Raw genomic sequence first — 14986 nt, 5'->3', positions numbered from 1 at the left:
CCAGCCAACGAGTGCTGGGAGCTCACGGGAAATCGGAACCCTGCAGCCTAAATCTGGGCTCAGAACAACCACAGGTTACCAGATGTGTGTATGAGAATGCTCAGGTTCACATTTTACACTAAAAGGAAATTAATCGCAGATCCGTGTTTTAGTGTATCGCTAGAGACTTTGAAATGTGAACGGCTACGATATCCCTCAGGCCACTTAACTCTTAGAAGAAAAGAGCAAAAGCTTAAAATAAACTTGGAATGGACCCAGAAATTTAATATCCATAATAGGTTGAGTCAAAATTCCTAGTGCATTTAATATATGCTTCCCTGTGAAGAAAATACTTGCCAGTTTAAGAGCTGGTGGAAGGAAACACTATTGCATATTATCTTTACGAAGCTGAAAACATTTGTGTTTTATGGTTTTTAAAAAGGATTGTTCACTTTCATAAAAATTAGTGCTCAGAGACATAGCATGTAGAAAAGAGGGTTCTCATTAAAAATATATTGCTCAGGGTGCCTGGGTGGCTCAGTCCATTAAGCGTCTGCCTTTGGCTCAGGTCACGATCTCCGGGTCCTGGGATCCAGTCCCACACGGGGCTCCCGGCTCGGCAGGGAGCCTGCTTCTCCCTCTCCCTCTGGCTGCTGCTCCTCTCTGCTGCTCTCTGTCAGATAAAGAAAAATCTCCAAAAATACATTACTCATTTGATTTATAAGGTATAAAAATAAAACATGGTTAATATGTTTATTATTTATAAATGAACAAGTTTTTTAAAGACTTATTTGAGAAAGAGATAGCACTCATTGGGAGGGGCAGAGGGAGAGGAAGAGAGGATCTCAAGCAGAGGTGGAGTGTGAGGAGGGGTGTGAGATCGTGACCTGAGCTGAAACCAAGAATCCCACACTTAACTGACTGCACCAGCCAGGGGCCCCTGAATGAACACAAAGTTTCACAGAATCAGCCTGAGATTTAGAAATATGCCTTAAAACTCTCTCCTAGCACACCCTCTAGCATCCCCCCTCCAAATTTCAATTTTATCAGTTTTCATATATACAGAGTTTATGTAAAGAGAAGCAATTTCAAGTACATTGTTTCTTCCCTTAGGCATACAAAGGTAACGTGGCTTACACACTCATATGTGCTCGATTCTCTTCAGTTGGAAATAAATTCCTGCGGCTGTGAAATTAAACCTGTGATGGTTTAATTTCATATAACCCATTCGTTTTAGAGACTGGGCCCATCATCAATCTTCTGGACTCAAATGAATACAGAGGTAAGTTAAATGGACCCAGTTAAAAGGCTTGTGAATAGTTCCAAAATGACTGAAATGAAAACTAGATAGCTGGTCTCTTCTCTAATAGGATGAAATAGTATTTTTAAATTGTATTTTTTTTCACATGTAAAACTCTTTAAATTTTTATAGTGTGCTATCTTATACTTTGAAAACATTGCATAAATGTCCCACCTTGAGTATTAAATATTAAGTATGTCCTATCTTAAGTCTTAATACTGCATGAACTCTGGAGATTGGACATGACCCTCAATAGCCTTTGGGCAGGTATTCGACTCCCAATGCGTCCTCCTTTCTTCCCTTCCCTCCCACTCCCGGCGTGACCACTATTGTGAATTTTGAGGTTATTCTTCATAGATTTGCCATCTATTGTTCAGTGCTGAGTAATGTTTCAACTCTGCCCTTTTTTTTTTTTTTTTTTTTTTTTTGAGCTTTCCATGAAAGGGCATTATAGAATTACCAGGAAAACGGTCATCACTCGTTGGTTTGCCTCCTGTTTTCACACACACAGGCTTCTGAGGCTGGGGGTCACCCAATTTACTTATCCATTCTGGTGTTTATACTTCTGGGGCTGTTTCAAGTTTGTTTTCCCCTTGTGAACAACACTGCTCCTATTTCAATTTCCAAATGACCATGCATAGCAAACTCTCTATATTGGAGAAAAATCACTTAGTTGGAGACTATGGATAATTTCAAATTTATACGAAATGCCAATGAAATGTATGAATTGACTCTCCCACAGTTCTTTTTTTTTTTTTCCAAAGATTCCATTTATTTATTTGAGAGACCGTGAGAGAGAGCAGGAGAGAGAAGAATGTCAGAAGGATAAGCAGACTCCCCGTGGAGCTAGGAGCCTGATGTGGGACTGGATCCCAGGACTCCAGGATCATGACCTGAGCTGAAGGCAGTTGCCTAACCAACTGAGCCACCCAGGCGCCCCACAGTTCTTTTTTTGTGTGTGTGGGTTTGAGTTTAATTTCTCATTCTCTTCCTTTGTAGCGTACTCTTTTCTCTTATGTAAGAAAACTCTCCATATTCTGAAGTCCTAAAAACTTGCTGTAACTTCTAAGAGTGTTCTAGCTTCCTCCTTCACAGGTAAATCTTCAAGAAGTAGATTATCATCCATAGGGTTGACCGAAGATTCGTTATTCCCTTGTAGATCACCACTGGTTCTGTCCATGCGTTAATGTAGCCGGAACTTCTACCGCTGTGCAGCGATGCCTGCCGCATCTCCTTGGTAAAATCTATTTGTATTTTATAACATGGGGACATTTTTATCCCTGAAATGAGCTCTAGTCCTTGACAAGTATCTAAGAAATTAGAATTATCCTGTCCAATATTCCATTCGCGACTTATTCCTCACTCCCAACTGAGTTTTCTAGGTCATTATCATGCTCACAGTCATGGCTTCATGGGCACATATACGTGTCAAAACTTACTCATGTCTGAATTTTATTGTATTTCAGTTATTCTCAACAAACCTGAAAAGCTGGCTTGGTCCTAACCCTTCTGTTTCCTGCAGCATCAAACTCAACGAAGATAACTGCGCCTTCTAGCTTTCCCACACGTAAGGGTTTCCGATACAGTCATTTCGTCCCCCGCCCCCCGAGGTCAGCAGGACCCGCCTGGAGATGAGGAGCGGCCGGCCGTTCCGCCGTCACGCACCGGCTGGCCGACCCGGGAGCACGTGCGCGGACCCGAGCGCGCCCGCCCCCGGGGCCCCGGACGCTGCGTCCCGGGCGTCACCGCAGAACCCACCCCGCCGCGCCGCACCGGAACGCCGCGAGCATCGCCGCACGTCCGGCTCCGCGCACACCCGCCGTCGGGGAGCCGCAGCCGCCGGGACCCGGGCAGACCCGCCGTTCTCGCGCCCGAGCCCTGGCGCCGGGCGGCGGACAGCCCGCGGGGAGCCGCCTCGTCCCGCACGCGGCTCCCTCCGAAGCCACCCCCACCGCGGAGCCTCCTGTCCGCGTCGGCCGACCCTGCCGACCCGGCCCTCGGCGCGTCAGAGCTGGAGCGGGGGCGGTGCGCGGCGAGACCCGCACCACCTCCGTCCGCGCGCCCGCCCCGAACCCGCGAACCCTCCGGCGGTCTCCGCGCGCAGAGCGGGTCCGCCCGCGCGCCGGCGCCGACGAGCTCCCAGGGGCCTCCAGCACGCAGGGGGGGGACGCAGGCCCGTGCTGCATGCTGGGAAAAGGCTGAGTGCCCGGACTCCCCGCCTCTGAGGCGGCCTCTTTTCAGAACTACATTTCCCACAGGCCAGCGGGCTGGGTTCCGCGCCGTGGGGACGCCACGCAGGACGAAGGGCGCATGCGCCCCAGCTGGCTTCTCAGAACACTCGTGCTGGAGCCCACGGGTAAGGCGGGCGCGGCGGTGGCGGTCGTCGTCTGGGAGACTCGAGTGTCAGACCTGAGGTGGGAGACAAGTCGCGTTGGTGACTGGGACAAAGGGTGTGAGTGCCTGTAGGCGTCTTTGTCACCTGACAGGCGGTTTTGAGACCCTGAGGCGTGTGACTGTGCTTGGGGGTCGTGAGCAGATGTGCGTGTGGCCGCGCGTCCTGCTGCCGCCTCACGGCCGCGTGCGGCTGCCACGGCCTTCCCAGGGATGTCAGGGTCCGTAATGGCGCTTCCCAGCAAGAAGGCACGGGACTGACTTGACGGCCCGTGTGGAGCGGGAAAGTCAGGGTGCCAGTGCCCGAGGATTAGGACTCCCCATGGCGGGGTCCCCGCCGGGGAACCACTGAGAGGTCCACCTTTGGGCTCCAGAACCAGAGCGTTGCTGAGGGTCTGACCCCAAGAACCCGGTGTAAAATCAGAGATTCCGGAAGAGGTCTTCACTGCCCTCCGGGTATGCGTGTGAGGGGAGGGCCCTAGGCTTGTTCTCTAACTACTGACTGCTCCCCAGAAGGGCCTGGTAAGGCGCATGTCCTCCCCAAGTTCTGTCAGTTCTTCCCAACGTGACGGAAACAAGTCTTGCTGTAAACCCGTATATCAAGGTGGGGGAGCGTTCTGAATCCCCTCTTAGCCTATGAACGTGGGTTTGTTCGTTTGGTGGTGGTTTGTTCGTAACCCCGTTTCAATAGATGTACATCAACATGCATTATTTTAAGTGTGGTTCTGTCAGTTTTCCAAAATGCACACTTGTAATTCGGTCAACAGTCAAGATACAGAACACTTAATCAGCACCCCCAAAATTCATGGTGCCCATTTGTAGTCAGCACCCCCCACCACCCTAAATCCCTAATCTGTTCTAAATGGAACACGGTGTTGCCTTTTCAGTCCTGTGTGTAAGTTCTAAGGTCATATGTGTAAAACTGTACATACTTTACAGAATATGCTGAATTTTAAGTGTTTGAATACTACCAGAATGGTGGTGGCCTATATTAGCACTCAAAGTGACAGATTTCATTATGATCAGGAGCCATGTGAGATCAGAAAAGACTGCTGCCTTGCTTAACTTTCTCCATTTCAATGATGACAGAGATGATGTGGGTTGCTGAGGAGTCAAATGAGATACTAATGACTATCAAATCACACTAATTTCTGCAGCATTATGGAACCATAAATTAACATGGAGAAATGGACAGGTTTGACTTCATTTGTTCTTTATTCAAGCAAAATGCTGTTGCATTTTTTCCTCCTCCCTAACGTGCTAGAAATATATCCATATGGAAATAACACCTGTAAAAAGTAGAAGGGACACATCTCCAAGGGCAAGAGAAACAAATGCAAAAATGAACTACGGGGTCTTCATCAAGATAAAAAGCTTTTGCACAGCAAAGGAAACAGTCAACAAAACTACAAGGCAACCTATGAAATGGGAGAAGATATTTGCAAATGCCTGATTAGATAAAGGGCTGGAATCCAAAATCCTTTATATAAACTGAACACCAAAAAAATAAATAATCCAGTCAAGAAATGGGCAGAAGACATGAACAGGTGTTTCTCCAAAGAATACATACAAATGGCCAACAGATACATGAAAAAATGCTCAATATCAGTTGGCATCAGGGAAACACAAATCAAAACCACACATGAGATTCCACCTCACACCAGTCAAAATGGCTAAAATGAACAACTCAGGAAAACAGATGTTGGAGAGGTTGTGAAGAAAAGCAAACCCTCTGACACTGTTGATGGGAGTGCAAACTGGTACAGCCACTCTGGAAAGCACTATGGAGATTCCTCAAAAAGATAAAAATAGACATACCCTGTGACCCAGCAATTTTACTACTAGGTATTTATCCAAAGAATAAAAACAGAGTGACTCCAAGGAGGACATGTACCCCCAATGTATATAGTGACAATGTCCACATAGACAAAATATGGAAAGAGCCCAGAGGTCCACTGATAGGTGAATAGATAAAGATGTGTATATATATGCAATAGAATATTACTCAGCCATCAAAAAGAATGATATCTTGCCATTTGCAATGACCTGTACATGAATGGAACTAGAGGGTATTATGCTAAGTGAAGTAAATCATTCAGAGAATGACAACTACCTTGTGATTTCACTCATATGTGGAATTTTTTTTTAAAGATTTTATTTATTTATTTGACAGACAGAGATCACAAGTAGGCAGAGAGGCAGGCAGAGAGAGAGAGGAGGAAGCAGGCCTCCCGCTCAGCAGAGAGCCCGATGCGGGGCTCAATCCCAGGACTCTGGGATCATGACCTGAGCCGAAGGCAGAGGCTTTAACCACTGAGCCACCCAGGTGCTCCCATATGTGGAATTTAAGAACCAAAACATATGAACATAGCTTTGTAAGGGAAAGAAGAATAAAATAAGATGAAAATTGAGAGGGAGGAAACCCCTAAGAGATGCTGAACTCTAAGAAACAAACTGAGGTTTGCTGGAAGGAAGGTGGATGGGAAGAAGAGACAACTGGGTGATTGGCATTAAGGGGGACACTTGATGTAATGAGCACTGGGTGTTACATGCAACTGATAAATCACTAAATTCCATCAATGAAACTAATACCAAAAAAAAAAAAAAAGTAGAATGGGGCTTTTAGATTTTATGAATCATTAAAGCAAAAACCTTCCACCTTCTTCTCCTATAAAAAGGATTAAAAATTTCCCTGCTTGAGGGGCGTCTGGGTGGCTCAGTGGGTTAAAGCCTCTGCCTTTGGCTCAGGTCATGATCCCAGGGTCCTGGGATCGAGCCCCGCATCAGGCTCTCTGCTCAGCAGGGAGCCTGCTTCCTCCTCTCTCTGCCTACCTATCTGCCTACTTGTGATCTCTGTCTGTCAAATAAATAAATAAAATCTTTTTTTTTTTTACAAGTACACTGAGAGGCAGGCAGAGAGAGAGAGAGGGAAGCAGGCTCCCTGCTGAGCAGAGAGCCCGATACGGGACTCGATCCCAGGACCCTGAGATCATGACCTGAGCCGAAGGCAGCGGCTTAACCCACTGAGCCACCCAGGCGCCCCAATAAATAAAATCTTTTTAAAAATTTTCCCTGCTTGATAATACCAAATATACCTTTTTTACTAAATTGGAGTACTACTCAAAATGGTACCCTCTGTAGCTCATCTTAATTTTTCACGGATAACTGCTCATAACTTACCTTGCTTCGGCCAGAAGATTACAATTGGCTTGCATTAATTAACTATACTCATAAGAAGGTAGAAATGTGCAGACAACCATAATGTTTAATCAAATTAAGTGCAAACCTATGGCTTTTTGGGGTACAAACTGTGTGAATCTGTCTATAGTAGAAGCAAAAATATTTTAAGTAAATAATACAATATACCTTTTTTTCCACATGAGAGCATTAAACACCCACACCCTATACTCCAAATCACTGGGAAGAATCTGGCCCCAAATACCCATGTCTGAATTCATGGAAACATATCACATGCCCTAAAAAGTTAACCACTACAGACATTAAGCTGAACCATGCCTCTACCTTTATTTTTATGGAGAATCATTACAGTTAACGATGTGAATGCAGGACTTCCCACTATTTACAAACAACCTTAAGAAGTTCCTGAAACAGTGCTGATTAAGGACATACTAGATGATGGAAATATGCATATGCATGATGACAGCTTCACTCAGTGAGTTTCTTCTTTTTAAGATTTTATTTATTTTAGAGATAAAGAGAGCATGAGCAGGGGGAGAGGCAGAGGGAAAGGGAGAAGCAGGCTCCCTGCTGAGCAGAGAGCCCATTGTGGGGCTCAATCCCAGGACCCTGAGATCATGACCCGAGCTGAAGGCAGAAGCTTAACAACTGAGCCACCCAGGTGCCCCTCACTGAATTGAATTTCTTACCTATACACTAAAAACTACCCACTGGACTCCCTGTGTTCTCTATTATCTCTTATCATTTTTTCTTAACCTCACAAACCTCTTATAAGCCTGTGTTTTACCATTTAACCATTACTTTTCCCCACGGAAACATAAGTACCAGGACTGCAGCAACCAGTATGTGTTGCATGCCTCTTCCTTCAACATAAGACAACACAGACTACATTGCTTACTTTGACCACAGTTGCTTAAATGCTGAGTGTAGAGGGCCTGGCGTAAATGGATGCTCAACATTAGCATCAAGTAAAAAATATGGTCTCCGAGCAATAAGAGCCTGAAACCTGATTACGCCTTTGTCTCTTGTGATCTCTGATAATTTATGTAAACTTCTATTTCTCAGTTAACTCATGAAAGGATATAATAAATACCTTAACTTATAGAGCTTGCTGAGGATTAACTGAATTTCTATATGTCAAATGAATTACTCTAATGACAAATACTACAACCCGTGTCTGGTGCACATTTCAGTATATACATAAGCAGCCCAGACAACCCAGAGTTGGCCTGGCACTCTGCTAGGCCTACTTTTCTGTCATTGAAAATTAAGTGTTTCACACAACACTGTCATTAGACAATGCCTTTTGGTGACCAGGATGGATCAAGGAAGAAAAAAAAAAAAAACACTCTAAACAAGTTCGTAAAAAGGAAAACACACACACAACAACAACAAAACAAACAAACAAAAAACACAGGGCACCTGAGTGGCTCAGTCAGTTAAGCGTTTGCTTTTGGCTTGGGTCATCCTGGAATCAACCCTCACATGGGGCTCCTTGCTCAGCGGGAGCCTGCTTCTCCCTCTTCCTCTGCTGCTGCTTCCCCTGCTTGCATTCTCTCTCTCTCTCTCTCTCTCTCCTCGTTCTGTCAAATAAAAAAGAGAAAGTCCAAGAACTCCCCTCTTCCTAATACGACTGACTGCTGCTTCTTTAACAATTAGTGTTATCACCATTCCATTCTTCTTGCTTTCTAGATAACAATTAAGATTTCCAATGATAAAATTACATTCAGCTCCTGATGGCATCCACTAGAGAGCAAATCTCAACTTCCTTGAACATAAACCAAATCAAGTGATACAAGAAGAAGTCATATAATAAGTCTTTTTGAGCACTGGTTTAACCCACAGTCATTAATGGTGTGTTCCTAGAACTCATTACATCCAACATCTTTTACTACAGATGTGATCCTGGTCTTTCTCTAGCGGGCACTGACAAAACCATTAATTTTTCACTGTTCTTAATAAGTTATCTTAATGACAAAAAGTTGAAGTACATAAAAATAAAATTTATCTGAAATAAGAATGCTAAACATTTATGCACCTGGTAATACTGACTGAAAAATTATAATGCTTAATTTGACAAAACTACAAAAATCTTCAACAAAAATGTTAGCAAATTAAACCCAGCACCATCTTTAAAAGATCATATACCATTACCAAGTGGGATTTATCCCAAGAATGCATGATTGGCTTAACATTGAAAATGAATATAATATACCATATCTACATCATAAATGTTAAAAACCACATAATCTCAATGGACATGGAAAAGCACTTTTTTTTAAAGATTTTATTTATTTATTTGACAGAGAGAGATCAGAAGTAGGCAGAGAGGCAGGCAGAGAGAGAGGAGGAAGCAGGCTCCCCACTGAGCAGAGAGCCTGATGTGGGACTCGATCCCAGGACCCTGAGATCATGACCTGAGCCGAAGGCAGAGGCTTTAACCCACTGAGCCACCCAGGTGCCCCGGAAAAGCACTTTTGATGAAATCTAATACTCCTTTATGATAAAAGCACTCAGTAAACTAAGTAAACTCAGTCATCTAAGACTAGAAGGGATCTTCCTCAATCTGATTTAAAAAAAAAAAAATCCCAAACTAACATGATATCTAATACTGAAAGACAAAATGATTTTCCTCCAGCATCAGAATCAAGAAAAACATGTCTGTTCTTGCCACTTGTATTCACCATTGTAATGAATGTTCTAGCCAGAGAAGACAGGCAAGAAAATAAAGGTCATCCAGATTAGAAAGGAAGAATTAGGGCGCCTGGGTGGCTCAGTGGGTTAAGGCCTTTGCCTTCGGTTCTGGTCATGATCTCAGGGTCCTGGGATAGAGCCCCGTATCAGGCTGTCTGCTCAGCAGGGATCCTGCTTCCCCCTCTCTCTCTTCCTGCCTCTCTGCCTCCTTGTGATCTCTGTCAAATAGATAAAATCTTTTTTAAAAAGGAAGAATTAAAACTATGTCTATTTGCAGATAGCATGATCGTGTGCATAGAAAATCTTGTACACTAAAATCATTAGAACTGATAAACAACTTCAGCAAGGTTTCCAGATACAAGACCAAAAGGCAAAAGTTAATTGTACTTTTGTACCTTGGTAAATCAAATGAAAAAGAATACAGGGTCTAGAAATAAACATTCATATTTAAAGGCAACTAATTTTTTTACAAAAGTGTCAAACTAGTTCAATAAAGCAAGTGTAGTCTTTTCAACAAATGGTGTGGGATTAGATATCCATATATAAAAACAAAACAAAAACTCTTATTCCCTTGCCTCACACTGTTCACAAAATATTAACTCAAAATTTATAATAGATCTAAATGCAAGACAGATACCATGAAACTTCTGGATGAAACAAAAGAAAGAATTTCTTTTTGACCTTGTTTAGGCAAAGATTTTCTAACAGATGATACCAAAAGCAAGATTGAATAAAATTAAAAAGTTGGAACTTACTCAAATCAAAACTACTTTCCCAAAGACACCATTAAAAATAGCAAAAAACAGGGGCGCCTGGGTGGCTCAGTGGATTAAGCCGCTGTCTTCGGCTCAGGTCATGATCTCAGGGTCCTGGGATCGAGTCCCACATCAGGCTCTCTGCTCAGCAGGGAGCCTGCTTCCCTTCCTCTCTCTTTGCCTGCCTCTCCATCTACTTGTGATTTCTCTCTGTCAAATAAATAAATAAATAAATAATCAAAAAATAGCAAAAAAACAAACAAAACAAAACAAAAAAAACAAGCCACAGACACCGATAAAATATTTTCAAATCATATAGCTGAGAAAACACTTGTGTTCCAGAATACATGAAGAATTTTGGCAAAGCAATGAGAAATACTCCAGTAAAAAGTGTGAACTTATTTAGAAATAGGGTCCTTACAGATGTAATCAAGTTAAGAAGTCATTAGAGTGGGTCCTAATTCAATGTGAATTGTCTCCTTATACAGTGAGGATAATATATGAAGAGAAAGACACCCAGGGAAACTGCCTTGTGATGATGGAGGCAGAGGTTGGAATGATGGAGCTCAAGGCAGGAAATGCCTAGGATTGAGGGTTTCCACCAGAGGCTAGGAAGGGACAAGGAACAATTCTACACAGTGTCAGAAGAAGCATGGCCCTGCTAACACATGATTTCAGGCATGTAGCTTCCAAAGCTATGAAAATATATTTAAGCCACCTAGTTCGATGGTCTGCCCTATATTCTGCAAATACATGCTCTCTTTTTCAGGTAACCCTTCACAAGAGTTTCGAATGCTCCGGTAATGGTCATCAAGGCTGGCTTGCATCACAAAATAAATCACTTCCTTTTTGAGATTTTGAGGCTGATCCAGGAATAGGGCATGAGCACAGAAAGTGGGAGCACACGTGAGCTTTACTCAGGCAATTCTCTGTCAAGTTTGCTTCTAGGGAAAGCCCCTCACAGCATGAGGCCATCCAGAGGCAATGGCAAAGGAGCTACTACCCAGAAGGAAAAAACTCCAGGGAAGAGGGGAAATCAAGAGACTTCTATGTTTGGGCGACATCCCTTTATAGCCCAGATGGAAGTCTTTGGATCACAGACATCCAAAGGGTGGCAGCAGCCTGGATCTTTTATAGCTACAGGGATTACCCTATTTATGGCCAGCAGCTGTTGGGCAGAGTTTTGTGGGGTATGAAAAGTAAGCAGGCTCTAAATAGCTAAAAACCTGCTTGTTTGAGCAATGTTTAAAACAATCAGATATGTAAAAATTTGAGTTTGGCACCAGTGGGCTTTTGAGCCATTGATTTGCAATGAAGAAATAAACCACAAAGGGCCAATACACGGCAATCATCTTTGTCGCATGTATACAACATTGCCAGAGTCTAGGTGCCTCCTGTTGGAAATACCCAAATACTATCTAAATTATTCTCAAAATATCAGACCTGAATGGTAAAACTTGTAGATCTAACTTGCAATTATCTGCAAATAATAGGAACAGAAGATGTTAAAGATCAGCATGGAGATGCAATTAGAAGACATGTTGTATGAAAATTTGTACATGATTTATTATATTCAAAAATTACATTAATAAGAAAAATATATGCTAAGGAAACTGTAGATTGGATATAAAGGAGATAGTAAATTGAAACGTATGGTTTTTACTTACAAAAGGATGTTTTGGTACAGTCTCTATAATTATGGTGTCTAAAACAATCCCTTTCCTAAAAGGATATTTGGATAGTGTGGTAGATTTTTCAGTCCCCTGTAAAACAATCTAGTTACGTCCTCTTGGTAACAAAACCATAATTTTTCCTCCACTTTGATCCATGGCACGCACTTAAGTCAATACTAAGATCAACAAATATTATAGGAGAAACCCTGAAACATAGTTGTGCACTTGGAATTCCTCTATTCCTCTAGTAACTCATCATGAAGAACCTTGGCTGAGCTGGTTGCTATCCATTCAGTTTCAGCCCCAGAATGGACATACTTAGATCAGAGCCACCACTTGTCACAACCCACCCAAGCCGGATCTATGAACATGAAAATAAGTGCTTACTGCAGCATATAATAAGAAAAATCTGACTGGTAATTATTTACACAGTTATAATAAATTATAAATTATAAAATTCGCACAATTAACAAGATGTCAGCAAACATATGCCATTTATTAAATAGAAATTATGTACTGTAGAAGGTCAGAGAAGGAAAAGAATTTATACAAACAACAAAGGATCAAGAAAGTCTTCAGGGTGTCTGGTTGGCTCAGTTGGTTAAGCGTCTGCCTTCAGCTCAGGTCATGATCCCAGGGTCCTGGGATCCAGTCCTGCATCAGGCTCCCTGCTCGGCAGAGAGCCTGCTTCTCTACCCCTCCCCCCATTATGATCTCGATCTCTCTCTTTCTCTCTTTCTCTCAAATAAATATTAAAAAGTTTTTTTAAAAAGTCTATCATGCAGGAATGATTAGCAATGCTTGCATCTCCTTTTTTATGGAAATAAGATGATATGAATTTTAAATATTTGGAAAGAAAATGTTGCTAAAATAATGATACAAAATTTAAACCAATTCTTCAAATTCTGAAGAAATTCAAACTGAAATGTAAATTATTTATATTCCTGCCACATAACAATTTCTCCTCCGTGTTCTACAGGTAAAAACAAGCAACAGGAGGCCATTCTGTCACTGTATTATCTTATATACCCTTTGGGGATCCATTTCAGTGCCACCTTTTCATTTACTTTAACACAATTATCACAATCTAAAATATTCCATCATATGGCCATTTATTAAATAGAAATTATCATTCAAGAGTTTATCTGAACCACTGTTGATGTTAGAATCTTGTAGTAAAAATCAACAGATTTGGAAGGAAATCGGTGTGAAAAATTCTAGGAAGGTCCAAATTACTGCCAGCAAGGGCTACACTGTTAATGTAGGATTAAGTGCTCTACAGAATGCGAAGCTCAGATTGCGAAGCTCACCTCCAAACCACAGAAATGATTAAACAGTCCCCTCATCCCAAAGTAAGACTTTCACTATTTGCAGATGACATGATATTATATAGAAAACCAAAAGACTCCACCAAAAAACTGCTAGAACTGATAAATTCAGTAAAGTTGCAGGCCCCAAAATTGATGTACAGAAATCGGTTGCATTTCTACACAGCATTAATGAAAAAGCAGAAAGAGAAATATAATAATCTCATTTATAATTGCACCAAAAATAGCAAGACACTTAAGGAACAAATCTAATCAAAAAGGTAAAAGGCCTGTACTCTGAAAACTCTAAAATACCGATGACAAAGAAATAGAAAGACAATCCATGCGCATGGACTGGAATAATTGTGAAATGTCTGCTACCCAAAAGTAATGCACACATTTAATGCAATCCTTATCAAAATGCCACTAGCCTTCTACACAGAACTAGAACAAACAATTGTTTGTGTGGAACAAACAATTTGTGTAGAATTGCAAAAGACCCTGAATAGCCAGAGCAATCTTGAAAAAGAGAAGCAAAGCTGGAGGTATCAGAATTTGACTTCAAGTCATATTACAAAGCTACAGTAATCAAAACAGTATGGTACTGGCATAAAAATAGATACATAAATCAACAAAATAGAAAGCCCAGAAATGGATTCACAGCTATATGGCCAACTAGTCTTCAACAAAGCGGAAAGAATATCCAATGAGGAAAAGATGGTCTCTTCAACAAATGGTGTTGGGAAAACTGGGTAGCCACATGCAAAAGAAAGAAACTGGACCACTTTCTTACACCATATACAAACCTAAATTCAAAATGGATTAAAGACCTAAATGTGAGACCTGAAACCGTAAAAACCCTAGAAGAACACAGGGAGTAACCTCTTTGACACTGGTCCTAGCAACATTTTTCTAGATATGTCTCTAGAAACAAGGAAAACAAAAGCAAAAATAAACTGTTGGGGGTACATCAAAATTAAAACCTTCTGCACAGCAGAGAAAACAATCAACAAAACTAAAAGGCAACCTATGGAATGACAGAAAATATTTGTAAATAACATATCTGATAAAGGATTTGTATCTAAAATACATAAAGAACATACAAAACTCAACAATCCAATTTAAAGATGGGCAGAACACATGAACAGACATTTCTCCAAAGAAGACATAAAGATGACCAACTGACATGAAAAGATGCTCATCACTTACTATCAGGAAAATGCAAATCAAAACTACAATGAGGTATCACCTCACACCTGTCAGAATGGCTAAAATCAACAACACAAGAAACAAGTATTGGTTGGTGGGAATGCAAACTGGTGCAGCCACTGTGGAAAACAGTGTGGAGATTCCTCAAAAAGTTAAAAACAGGGGTGCCTGGGTGTCTCAGTGGGTTAAGCCTCTGCCTTCGGCTCAGGTCATCTCAGGGGCCTGGGATCGAGCCCCACACTGGACTCTCTGCTCAGTGGGGAACCTGCTTTGCCCCCTCTCTCTATCTGCCTCTCTGCCTACTTGTGATCTCTGTCAAAAAAATAAATAAAATCTTTTTTAAAAAACGTTAAAAACAGAATTATGTTATGGACCAGCAATCACATTACTAGGTATTTACCCAAAGAATACAAAAACACTAATTCAAAAGGATACATGCACCCCTACGTTTATAGCAGCATTATTGACAATAGCCAAGAT

Source organism: Mustela nivalis (genome assembly GCF_964662115.1).
Source record: "Mustela nivalis genome assembly, chromosome: 1".
In the NCBI taxonomy this organism is placed as follows: domain Eukaryota; kingdom Metazoa; phylum Chordata; class Mammalia; order Carnivora; family Mustelidae; genus Mustela; species Mustela nivalis.
This window is presented reverse-complemented; position numbering follows the sequence as displayed.